Source organism: Hypanus sabinus, chromosome 18, assembly GCF_030144855.1.
Source record: "Hypanus sabinus isolate sHypSab1 chromosome 18, sHypSab1.hap1, whole genome shotgun sequence".
NCBI classification, from domain to species: domain Eukaryota; kingdom Metazoa; phylum Chordata; class Chondrichthyes; order Myliobatiformes; family Dasyatidae; genus Hypanus; species Hypanus sabinus.
Window position 1 is genome coordinate 65,532,229 of NC_082723.1, and position 13,457 is coordinate 65,545,685.

A 13,457-nucleotide genomic window follows, 5' to 3' on the forward strand; every position below is an offset into this window, starting at 1 on the left:
TCTGCTGAAGTGATGGCTTATTAATCCAGTGAACTTATTCTATCAATAAATTATTCAGTGAAGTTTGATCTTTCATCCTTTAACCTTAACCATTAACCTATAACCTTTAGCTTTAGTCCCACCCAACCTCAGTGGTAAAAAGCCTGTTTGCATTTACCCTATCTATGCCCCTCATAATTTTTATACCTCTATCAAATCTCCCCTCAATCTTCTACGTTCCAAGGTTCATGCATTGTTCCAGTTTGGGAACACCCTAGTTAATTTCATTGGGTAATTCATAGATCAAACATCAGATGCAGCATGGCTTGGTACCAACTGCTCTTCCCAAGACCACAAAAAATAAGTTCAGAGTTGTGAACACAGTCCTGCCCTTCACTAAAACCAGTCTCCCTTCTACTCCCACTGCTTTGTGAAAGCAGCAGATATAATCAAAAACCCTTTCCCACCTGAGTCATTCGATCTTCTCTCACCCCTTCTAGTAAAAGTTCATAGCATTTGGCAGACCAACATAAGGTGCAATACCCCCACCTACTGAGCATCATTCAAGCACACCAACTCCTGTTCTTCCACAAAGTCTTCCTCCACCATCCCTTTCACAGTTACGTCGCTACAACCTCACATAGCATTGTGAGCAATAAAATCCCATGACTATTAGCTAATTTAGCTAGCATGACTAGCATTTCATTGTAGGGTTTAGAAAAATAAAATAAAATAAAACATTAACAATCCTTCTTTGATCGTTAGCTAACAAACTTCTAGCATGTCATTGGAATAAAAACAGGAAAAAAAGAAAAAGCCATGAATAACCTTTCTTTGAATTATGAATATAATTTACCCCTCTTTGTAAACCACCATTAATACCTTCTAGAGTTAAGCTTTTTACTTCTAGTTTTTTTTCTGCAGCTTTTAATAGTTTTATTTTTTCTGTCCTACTTTTAGTCCGTGCTGTAGAATTTATCATATCTACCATTAAAGTGAGAAGTTTTAGTTTATCAACAAATCTTGTTATAAAATCATGCACTTTATACATACTGTCATCTATCTGTATTCCGCCTTCTTTCATTTAATTCCTTTCTATTTGCCCTCATCACTGTACAATAAGCCACTGTGATTCTCAATTTGCTGCTTATTTTTCCATTTCCCCAAAACCTGCCATTCGCCTTCCTCCATACAACTCTGATCACCCAGAACCACCTCTTGTTCGCTACCTTTGTATTCTTCATTACTTCCTGACATCTCTACCCCCATATCCAACTTCACACTCAAAAGCTTGGTTGCAATGTGGGTGGGATCCTTCATAACGTTACTCAAAGTTCAAAGTAAATTTATTATCAAAGTACATATATGTCATCATATACAATCCTGAGATTCATTTTCTTGTGGGCATACTCAATAAATCTATGTTTGGAATGAGATGATAGCCAAACAAAAGAAAGCTTTTCGTTACATCTCAACACCCATGTCAATACTAAACCATTACTAAATGATAGGGAAAGTCCCACCATTTCAAACAAAGGGCTTCAGATTGAAAACATTTCAAAATCATAAGATGTTGGTGAGGCCAAATTTGTATTGTCTGCAGTTCTTGTCACCAACCTGCAGGAAAGATATCAATAAGATTGAAAGAGTACAGAGAAAATTCACAAGATGTTGCAGGGACTTGAGGACCTGAATTATACTGGAAGGTTGAATAGGTTATTCCAGGGAATAACTTTATTCCCTGGAATGTAGGAAAATTTGTTAGAGGTATACAAAACTTTGAATGGTATAGATAGAGAAAATGCAAGCAGGCTTCTTCCACTGAGGTTGGGTGAAAAAACCCCCAAGAGGTTATAGGTTAAGATTGAAAGGTTAAATGTTGAAGGGGAACTTGAGGGAAGCTTCTTCATTCAGAGGGTGGTGCAAGTGTGGAACAAGCTGCCAGCAGAAGTTGTGGTCATGAGTCTGATTTCAACATTTAAGAGAGATTTGTATATCGATGGAAGGGGTATGGAGGGTTATGGTCCGGGTGTGAGTTAATGGGACTAGACAGCATAATGGTTTCGCACAAGTTAGATGGGTCAAGATGTTTTCTCTGTGTTGTAATGTGAGACATAACATTCTCAAAACTAGGACCCCATGATTAGTGCTAATTGGGTATCTGTTTAAATAGTACAAGTAACACAGAATCCCTGAGCCTATCAAAATAAACTTAACAATTTTGAAAAAGAAAGCACTAGAAGATTGCATTACAAAGAGCGAGTCGCTTCAGAGAAAACACGAAGAACTCTGAATGATTAACAACTGTCATTAAACAACGATGAACCAATTCAGATGCTTTAAAAACTTTGGAGCCCAATGCTCTCTGGCTCCCCGCTAAAGCCCAAAGAGCTCATTACAATAGGTGTGTAGACCGGTAGATTAATTGGTCAGTGAAAATTGTTCTTAGGGCAAAGATGAATGGATGCTGGACAGAATTGATGGGAATGTGGGTGAATCATAAAGATGAGATTAGTATAAGATTATATAAATGTGGCTGGTGGTCACTGTGGACTTGGTGGGTTAGTTTACCTGTTTCTGAGCTGTAAGTCTATCACCACTGCTCCATATAACTGGAAGGCAATTCTAATACTCAAATCCTCTTTCAATAAAATGCAGAGTAGAACTTCCCTTAGTATGACTTCAAGAGACAAGATGGTTTATTGTAATTTCTACTAGAGAACAAGATAATTGTTACTATGGCTCTGATGCAGCACAAAAACACCGAAGATAAAGAACACATTAATAAGGATAAAAACACTATAAATATAAATACACACAAGATAGCTAATATACATAGATTGATTGTGTGTACATAAAGTGATGCTCAACACAAGAGTGTCTGTGCATAAAGTGACTCTGAGAGGAAATGATAAAGTAGTGGTGGTTGGGGGTGTGGAGGGGTGGGTTAGTGGGTGGAGGTGTCGATCAGTCTTACTGCATGGTGAAAGTAACTGTTTTTGAGTCTGGTGGTCCTGGCATGGACGCTATGTAGCCTTCTCTCTGATGGGAGTGGGACAAAGTTCGCAAGCAGTATGGGTGGGATCCTTCATGATGTTACTGGCCCTTTGACGTCACCTTTCTGTATGTATGTTCTTGATGGTGGGTAGACTGGTGCTGGTGATGTGTTGGGCAGTTTTGACTTCCTGTCAGCCGCCGTGCAGTTTCCATACCATACAGCTTGTTAGGATGCTCTCTACTGCACATCTGTAGAATGGGGAGCGAGAGTCTGCTGGTTCTTGAGTTGGAAGAATTCGAGTAAGTGATGCTGCAGATTGTAACATCAAAACTGAGCTGTTGGCCTCCCTTCTTGCTGTGACAGGAGCGACAGGGCCTGTTGAGATGTTTAAGTGTTGGGATGGACTGTTTTTGATGGACTCTAGATTATGGTCTCTGGAGCTTGCTATTGGTTGGTGGTGGTGGGGTGGGGCTGATGATTTTTCTGAAGTGGGGGAGTGAGGGGGGGGTTGATGCTTTTGCTGCTGCTAGTGCGTAGGGGGAGAGACTTTGTGGTTCTAACATCTTTTGGTCATTCATTCTTCAAGTTTTTTTTTCTGTTTCAGAGATGTCTGCAAAGAGTAAGAATTTCAGGGTGCATACTGGATATATTCTGATACTAAATTGAACCACTGATGTGAATAAAGAAGTGAATAGTCCAGCTTTCTTCAGCCTCCTTATCAAGTAAAGGCATTGGTGAGCTTTCCTGACTATGTAGGATGTGTTCTGGGATAGTGAGGGGTTGTGAGAGATGTGCACTTCCAGGAGTTTGAAACTTTTTGCAGATTCCACTGCTGTGCCGCCAATGTAAAGCTGTGAGTGTATCTGCATGGTAATGTTCAGTAGTTATTAACAAGTCTCATGCTGACCTTTAATGCAAGTGGGTTTGAACAGAAAATCCTATAAAAGGGAGTGGATTTGTCCAAGTGCATCACAGATAAAGTCCTCCCAACCACTGAGCACGTCTGCATGAAATATTGCATGGGAAAGCAGCATCCATCAATCACGGATCCCCACCAATCAGGCTATGCTCTCTTCTCGCTGCTGCCATCAAGTAGAAGATCCAGGAGCCTCAGGACTCGCTTCACCAGGTTCAAGAACTGTTACTGCTCCTCAATTATCAAGCTCTTGAACAAAAGGGGATAACTACACCTACTTGCCCCATCACTGAGATGCTCCCACAACCAATGATCTCATTTTAAGAACTCTTTATCTCACTTTCTTATTTATTGCTATTAATTTATATTCGCATTTGCAGTTTGTTGTCTTCTACACTCTGGTTGATCTTTGGTTAATATTCTATAGACTTGCTGAGTATGTCCATAGGAAAGTAAGACCAAAGGTTGCATATGATGACATATATGTAATTTGATAATAAAATTTACTTTGAACTTTGCCGGTACTCATCACATTTATATAGAAGAGAGTACCTACACAGTAATGTTCAGTTTATTAACAAGTCTGACTTTTATTGCAAAAGGATTTGATTGCACTCACCACTTTTCCAGTTATATAGAAGAGGGAGTGCAGCAAATATAGTCCAGGTGACTTCTAGGGTGGGGAAGGAGCTTGCTATAAATGGAGTACTGTATTGTAATTGGGCAGACAGGCCCAAATCGAGTTCTAATGCGCTTTTGCCGAGGTAGGATTTATCACCTGGCTGGGGTGTATGGTATCAGGAGCCAACTGTCTCAAATTAAGGGGGTCGGCCATTCAATACATAGAAGGGAAAATTGCTTCAGAAGCGGCGAATCTACGCATGTGGCTCGATAGCTCAGTACGTTATGTTTAGACCATAGGATGGTGGCCATAGATTTTCAGATATTAAGGGAATCAGATTGCAGGACGGTGTTCTAGAGTGGTGAGAATTAGTCATGGCGGGTGCGAAAGGCTTAATAACCGAAGCTGCTCCTACAGTCGGTTAACACAAACAGAAGAGCAATGGCAGCCTGGAAAACTGTTTCATTTCGACGGCCATGTGGCTGTGATTTAAACAAAATCGAAAATTACCGGTGGCTGCGACCGCCCTTCGCGGACACCGCCGGAGTTTGGCGCCATTTTCCGCCCGCCTTGTGCACTGGACATGCGCAGTTGGCCCACCGAGCGTGCACAGAGCCCGCGCGCCTGACCATCGACGATGCGCGGAGCCCCAATGGGGTCGCGCGTTTGATCACGGAGTGCGCGCAGGGCACCGCGGGGCCGCGCGCCTGAGCACGCGCCGAGCTCCACGGGGCAGTTTCGAGAAGGGATTCGTTCCGACTACCTGGGCGACGCGTAGCTCCGGTTTGGATTGATTTGGTTTCTGGTAGAAAGCTCTGTTAATAAGTACAAACTGGTCTTTTAGAAGGACTGACCAGGTTGACAATATCCCGGTGCGTGGTTTCAGTTGGAGGTGTGAGACCCTGACGGTTACGCGAAGGGTTAAACACGGTAGTGAGGAGGACACGCGCGCGGTGATGGTGTTAAATGTTTGGATTCGCTGGCGGCGAGTGACCGGTAAACCCACCGGCCCTCCCGTCCCCGCCCCACCCTGCGGGCGAGTGACCGGTAAACCCACCGGCCCTCCCGTCCCTGCCCCACCCTGCGGGCGAGTGACCGGTAAACCCACCGGCCCTCCCGTCCCCGCCCCACCCTGCGGGCGAGTGACCGGTAAACCCACCGGCCCTCCCGTCCCCGCCCCACCCTGCGGGCGAGTGACCGGTAAACCCACCGGCCCTCCCGTCCCCGCCCCACCCTGCGGGCGAGTGACCGGTAAACCCACCGGCCCTCCCGTCCCCGCCCCACCCTGCGGGCGAGTGACCGGTAAACCCACCGGCCCTCCCGTCCCCGCCCCACCCTGCGGGCGAGTGACCGGTAAACCCACCGGCCCTCCCGTCCCCGCCCCACCCTGCGGGCGAGTGACCGGTAAACCCACCGGCCCTCCCGTCCCCGCCCCACCCTGCGGGCGAGTGACCGGTAAACCCACCGGCCCTCCCGTCCCCGCCCCACCCTGCGGGCGAGTGACCGGTAAACCCACCGGCCCTCCCGTCCCCGCCCCACCCTGCGGGCGAGTGACCGGTAAACCCACCGGCCCTCCCGTCCCCGCCCCACCCTGCGGGCGAGTGACCGGTAAACCCACCGGCCCTCCCGTCCCCGCCCCACCCTGCGGGCGAGTGACCGGTAAACCCACCGGCCCTCCCGTCCCCGCCCCACCCTGCGGGCGAGTGACCGGTAAACCCACCGGCCCTCCCGTCCCCGCCCCACCCTGCGGGCGAGTGACCGGTATACCCACCAACCCTTCCTGTACAAGTCCCACCCTGCGGGCAAGTGTCCAGTTCACAAGACTGGTAAACCCACCAACCCTTCCAATCCGCTCACTACCCTGGGGGTAAATCCACTAACCCTTCCCATCCGCTCACTACCCTGGGGGTAAATCCACTAACCCTCCCTGTTCATGTCCACTCCCTACCCTATTAGTGAGTGACCAGTAATCCCAACAGACTTCTCCATCCACACCCCAACCTGTGTTGAGTGTCCGGCCAACAGGAATGGTACAACCACCAACGTTCCCCATCCACACCCCACACTGTGGGTCAGTGACCACTAAGCCCACCAGCCCTTCCCGTTTACACCCCACCCTACGTTGAGTGTCCAGCTAACCTCTGTCCATCCTTCCAGGGTCTGGACTCTGTGTGAGTAAGACACCACTGGACCTGTTAACTGTAACACTGCCCCACCCTGGGGGTCCAGTACTGAACTCAGTCACTCCCCACCACAGATGCCCATGTATCACCCTGAGGTGTGTGAATGCACCCCACAGCACTGGAACTGGTCATACCCCACTCTTTACACACCCACCTGAGACTGATCACCCCCTATCCTCCCTGGAACCAAGCCAAGCACCCCCTCCCTCTTGAGAGGGGATCTCATTGAAGCCTATCAAATATTGTAAGGCCTACTTATAGAGGATGCTCCCTGTAGTGGAGTTAGGACCAGATGGAACAGCCTTAATACAAGAATGTTCAAAGTATACTTTATTATCAAAGTACATGTATATCACTATGTATGACCCCGAGATTCATTTTCCTATGGGCATACTCAGCAAATTTATAGAATAGCAACTTCAACAGGATCTATGAAAGATCAACCAGAGTGCAGAAGATGACAAACTGTGCAAATACAAATATAAATAAATAACAATAAATAATGATAACTGAGATAATGAGATCATTTGTTGTAGGACATATCAATAGATGGGCAAATGAATGTAGTTATCCCCTTTTGTTCAAGAGCCTGATGGTTGAGCCTGTTGTTGAAATGAGAGTCCTAAGGCTCCTGTACCTTCTACCTGATTGCAACAACAAGAAGGGAGCATGGCCTGGGTGTTGGGGAATCTCTGACGTTGCTTTCCTATGGCAGTGTTTCATATTCCTTTAGATCAGAGAAGGAATTTCTTTGCCTAAGAAGGTGGTGAATTTGGAATTCATTATCACAAGCTGCTGTGGAGACCATCTCATTGGGTATATGTGAAACAGGGGTTGGTCAGTTCTTGATTAGGGTGTCACAGGTTGTAGGGGACAAGGCAGGAAAACATGTTTGAGAGGTATAATAAATCAGCCATGATGGAGTGGTGGAATAGACTTGATGGCCCAGATGGCGTAATTCTGCTTATAATAAAATAGAATAGAAAAATACCATTAGAAATATAAGAACACTAAAAGCTGTGTGTTTTAAAAGGAAAAAATGGATGACCAAATTTAGTCAGAATAATTAAGAAATAGCGAGGCATCTGGAAAGAAATGGATCCATCAGGTAGATACAGCATGGATTCAGCAAATGCAGTTCTTGTTTGACAAACTTACTGGAGTTCTTTGAGGATATAACAAGCACAGTGGATAGAGGGGAACAGATGGATGTTATATACTTGGATTTCCTGAAGGCGTTCGATAAGGTGCTGCATAAAAGACTTATCCATAAGATAAGGATTCATAGAGTTGGGGATGATGATGTGGGTGTAGGCCTGTGGATAGGTTAGGCAAGAACCTGTGGTAGTAGTTCCCTAGACCAAGATATGGTCTCAGCTGAGGCACATTTTCAGGTGGTGGTGCCTTGAGCACTGGCTTTTATCTTGTCTTGAGACACGTGAAAGCCATCTTTGTTGGTCACATGCCCACAGTATGGAATTTCCTTTTTGGAAAACTCACATTTCTGTCGATTAGCTCTGAGTCCATATTCTGGTAATCTGGTGAGCAGTTGTTTTAGGTTATGAAGATGTTCGTCGTCATCCTTGCCAGTGACATTGATGTCATCCAGGTAACGCTGAGTCCCTAGAATCCCCTGCAGAACCTGGTCCATTGCCCTTTGCCAGATTGTAGGCGCTATCCCAAACACCAACCTGTTGTACTGGTAAAATGCTTTGTGTGTATTTATTGTCAAGTATTTCTTAGATGCTTCCTCAATTTCCATTTGGAGGTAAGCCTGGGTCAAATCCATTTCTGTGAAATGTTCCCCTCCTGACAGGGAAGCAAAAATATCCTCAGTATGGGGTAGGGGATACTGTACTGTGTGGAGCACTGGGTTGACAGTCACTTTAAAGTCGCCACTTATGCGCACCTTGCTTGGTTTTCCTGGTTTTGTGCTGGAGGTTTTCATCATCACTGGAACAATAGTTCCATTCACTTCAATCCATCTTTGACAGGACCACAGTCTGCTCCAGATTTTTCAGCTCTGCCTCTGCTGTTGGACTGATTGCATATGGTACTGGTCTGGCTTTGTAAAATTTTGGACTGCATTTTCCTCAACCTCAATCTTTGCCTTCATGCCCGGAAGTGTTCCTATTCCTTTCATGAACACTTCCTCAGAGTCCAAGTATTTGTGACAGTCTCTCAGATGTAGCCTTGCTGCCCTCCTTTGCTAACACATCTAGTGCCTTGATGGTGTGCCAATCCAACTGGATTTTCCTGAGCCATTCACGTCCCAGCAACGGTGGTCCCCCATTGTCTGTACATAGAGGTTCAGCTGCTGTGTTTTGTCCCCATAGGTTACTGTCACACAATTTTACCTTTGAGATACGCTTTCTGTCCTGTGTAAGTCTTCAGCAGTAATTTAGTTCATTTCAGAGGTATGTGAGAAAACAGTCGATTGCAGTCGTGTACAGAGATCACTGTTAAAGCTGAGCCTGTGTCCAACTCCATTTTCAGTCTCACACCTGCCACATGTGGAGTGATCCATATTACTCTTTGATCATCTGTCTCTTCCATGCTGTGAAGTTGCAGACAAGACAATTCTCTTTTGTCTAAGTTGTTTTCTTTCATTTTGTGCACATTGTTGTATTTTCCTTTCTGGGGTTTCTTGTTTCTCTGTATCTTGTCCTTTTCCTGCTATTTACTAACTTTGCATGCTCTGCCAGTGTGGCCCTGTTTGCCACAGTTTTGGCATTTGTCTTTAAACCAGCAAGCATCAGGGTCATGTGACCTGTTCCCAGAACGGTAACATTTCTTTCCTTCAGTGACATTTTATTCGTAGCATATTCCAGAGATTTTTGTTGTATTCGTGAAGCGCCTTGTGGGGCTGTTTATAATGATATTGAGATGTTTAGCACTTTCTCGAATGTAAGGTCTTTTTCACACAGGAGCTGCTTCTGTGTGGTTTCACATACATGCCACACATTAATCTATCCCTCAATGTGTCTGATAGACCAGCTCCAAATTGACAATGTTCTGATAATTTGCACAATTCAGCACAATATTCAGAAATGCTTTCATCTTTGCTCTGATTCCGTTTAAGAAATTTAAATCTTTCAGCAATGACCTGTGGTTTGGGGTTTAAATGCTGTTGGGGAGTGTCTACTATTTGCTGGAACATTTTGTCAGCTGACTTTTCAGGGGTTAGGAAGCTCCGTAGCAGCCCGTATGTTTTTGCGCCCATTACACTGAGTAAAGCTACATCCACACTGCACCGGATAAGTCCGTAAACCAAGCCTTTTCTCTTCGTTTTGACCTCTGTCTGCATTGAAATGGCGTTTTCCTCCCTTGAGAACGGAGCTTTTCTAAAACGCTGATTGGGTGGTGTAATGTGGAGGGGGTAACTGAAGCTTTTTAAAAACGCTGTCATGACGTGCCAGAACAGATGGTAGCGGCAGTGTGGCATTTCATTGTTTTCTTGAATGCAACCTCCAACACCACAACAACAATAATGGCGGATGGCTTCAGGAGACTGGCCCTGAGCAGAATCTTACTGTAGCTTTGCAGTATGACGGAGAATTTCAACCCCCCCCCCCCACATGCAACCTAAAAATTTCAGAACAGACTGCAATGAGACTGAAGCCAGAAGAGTTAGAAATGTACTCACCAAATACTTTGACCCATAACTTAACAAATAACTCTACTCACTTTGCCCCGTTTTCTGTCCTTGCTTGTATGAAGGTGGTTTACCTATCTTTGACAATAGATGTGTAACAGCCTAATGTAACATTGTAGGAAAATACAAGATAACACTGATGCAGACATGTTTTATATGTTTAACAAAGTGCTTTATTAATGTATTGCTTGTGCAAACATTCAATAGGTGCAATTGTCACTACTTCCAAAAAGTCATTTTTAAGTAGTAGCTTGTGTTTGGCATAATATTCAGGAGGGATAGACAGGAAAGAAAAGGAGGTGGGGTAGCATTGCTGATTAGAGAGTAGATTAACGCTATAGAAAGGAAGAATATTAGCCTGGAGGATGTGGAATCAATATGGGGAGAACTGCATAACACTAAAGGGCAGAAAACACTGGTGGGAGTTGTGTACAGGCCACCTAATGGTAGTGAGGTTGGGGATGGCATTAAACAGGAAATTAGAAATGCATGCAATAAAGGAATAATGGGTGACTTCAATCTACTTATAGATTGGGTGAACCAAATTGGTAAGGGTGCTGAGGAAGAGGATTTCTTGGAATGTACGCGGGATGGTTTTCTGAACCAACATGTCGAGGAACCAACTAGAGAGCAGGCCATTCTAGATTGGGTATTGAGCAATGAGGAAGGGTTAGTTAGCAATCTTGTCGTGCGAGGCCCCTTGGGTAAGAGTGACCATAATATGGTGGAATTCTTCATTAAGATGGAGAGTGATATAGTTAATTCAGAAACAAAGGTTCTGAACTTAAAGAAGGGTAACTTTGAAGGTATGAGATGTGAATTAGCTAAGATAGACTGGCAAATGATACTTAAAGGGTTGATGGTGGATATGCAATGGCAAGCATTTTAAGATCGCATGGATGAACTACAATTGTTCATTCCAGTTTGGCAAAGGAATAAACCAGGGAAGGTAGTGCACCTGTGGCTGACAAGGGAAATTAGGGGTAGTATCAAGTCCAAAGAAGAAACATATAAATTAGCAAAAAAAGAAGCGGCACACCTGAGGACTGGGAGAAATTCAGAGACCAGCAGAGGAGGACAAAGGGCTTAATTAGGAAAGGGGAAAAAGATTATGAGAGAAAGCTGGCAGGGAACATAAAAACTGATTGTAAAAGCTTTTATAGATACGTGAAATGAAAAAGATTGGTCAAGACAAATATAGGTCCTTTACAGTCAGAAACAGGTGAATTGATCATAGGGAACAAAGACATGGCAGACCAATTGAATAACTACTTTGGTTCTGTCTTCACTGAGGAGGACATATTTAATCTTTCAGAAATAGTAAGGGACCGAGAGTCTAGTGAGATGGAGGAACTGAGAGAAATACATGTTAATAGGGAAGTGGTGTTAGGTAAATTGAAGGGATTAAAGGCAGATAAATCCCCAGGGCTAGATGGTCTGCATCCCAGAGTGCTTAAGGAAATAGCCCAAGAAATATTGGATGCATTAGTGATAATTTTTCAAAACTCCTTAGATTCTGGATTAGTTCCTGAGGATTTGAGGGTGGCTAATGTAACCCCACTTTTTAAAAAAGGAGGGAGAGAGAAACCGGGAAATTATAGACCGGTTAGTCTGACATCGGTGGTGGGGAAAATGCTAGAGTCGGTTATCAAAGATGTGATAACAACACATTTGGAAAGAGGTGAAACCATCGGACAAAGTCAGCATGGATTTGCGAAAGGAAAATCATGTCTGATGAATCTTATAGAATTTTCTGAAGATGTAACTAGTAGAGTGGATAGGGGGAGAGCCAGTGGATGTGGTATATTTAGATTTTCAAAAGGCTTTTGACAAGGTCCCACACAGGAGATTAGTGTACAAACTTAAAGCACACAGTATTGGGGGTATGGTATTGATGTGGATAGAGAATTGGTTGGCAGACAGAAAGCAAAGAGCGGGAGTAAACGGGACCTTTTCAGAATCGCAGTTAGTGACTAGTGGGGTACCGCAAGGCTCAGTGCTGGGACCCCAGTTGTTTACAATATATATTAATGATTTAGACAAGGGAATTAAATGCAGCATCTCCAAGGTTGCGGATGACACGAAGCTGGGCGGCAGTGTTAGCTGTGAGGAGGATGCTAAGAGGATGCAGGGTGACTTGGATAGGTTAGGTGTGGGCAAATTCATGGCAGATGCAATTTAATGTGGATAAATGTGAGGTTATCCACTTTGGTTGCAAGAACAGGAAAACAGATTATTATCTGAATGGTGGCCGATTAGGAAAAGGGGAGGTGCAATGAGACCTGGGTGTCATTGTACACCAGTCATTGAAGGTGGGCATGCAGGTACAGCAGGCGGTGAAAAAGGCAAATGGTATGTTGGCATTCATAGCAAATGGATTTGAGTACAGGAGCAGGGAGGTTCTACTGCAGTTGTACAAGGCCTTGGTGAGACCGCACCTAGAGTATTGTGTGCAGTTTTGATTCCCTAATCTGAGGAAAGACATTCTTGCCATAGAGGGAGTACAAAGAAGGTTCATCAGATTGATTCCTGGGATGGCAGGACTTTCATATGAAGAAAGACTGGATCGACTAGGTTTATACTCACTGGAATTTAGAAGATTGAGGGGGGATCTTACTGAAACGTATAAAATTCTAAAGGGATTGGACAGGCTAGATGCAGGAAGATTGTTTCCGATGTTGGGGAAGTCCAGAACGAGGGGTCACAGCTTAAGGATAAATGGGAAGCCTTTTAGGACCGAGATGAGGAAAAACTTCTTCACACAGAGAGTGGTGAATCTGTGGAATTCTCTGCCACAGGAAACAGTTGAGGCCGGTTCATTGGCTATATTTAAGAGGAAGTTAGATATGGCCCTTGTGGCTAAAGGGATTAGGGGGTATGGAGAGAAAGCAGGTACAGGGTTCTGAGTTGGATGATCAGCCATGATCATACTGAATGGCGGTTCAGGCTTGAAGGGCCAAATGGCCTACTCCTGCACCTATTTTCTATGTTTCTGGATGTGAAAATGTTAAGGCCAAAAAAAGAAAATTGTAAGTTCCACTTTTACTCAGGTAAAAATAAAATCATTTTTGCCCACTAACTCGTTTTATTGCACCTGTTAAATA

At 44.5% G+C, this 13,457-nt stretch overlaps 1 protein-coding gene across 1 annotated transcript in view; it reads left to right on the forward strand.

Moving 5' to 3' along the window:
• The first annotated feature begins 5,220 nt into the window (after positions 1-5,220).
• piwil1 (piwi-like RNA-mediated gene silencing 1) overlaps positions 5,221-13,457 on the forward strand; it is a 121,957-nt gene continuing 113,720 nt past the window's right edge. The window contains exon 1 of the mRNA XM_059943814.1: positions 5,221-5,298. The gene's annotated coding sequence lies outside the window, so the exon portion shown is untranslated. The remainder of the gene's footprint in view (positions 5,299-13,457) is intronic.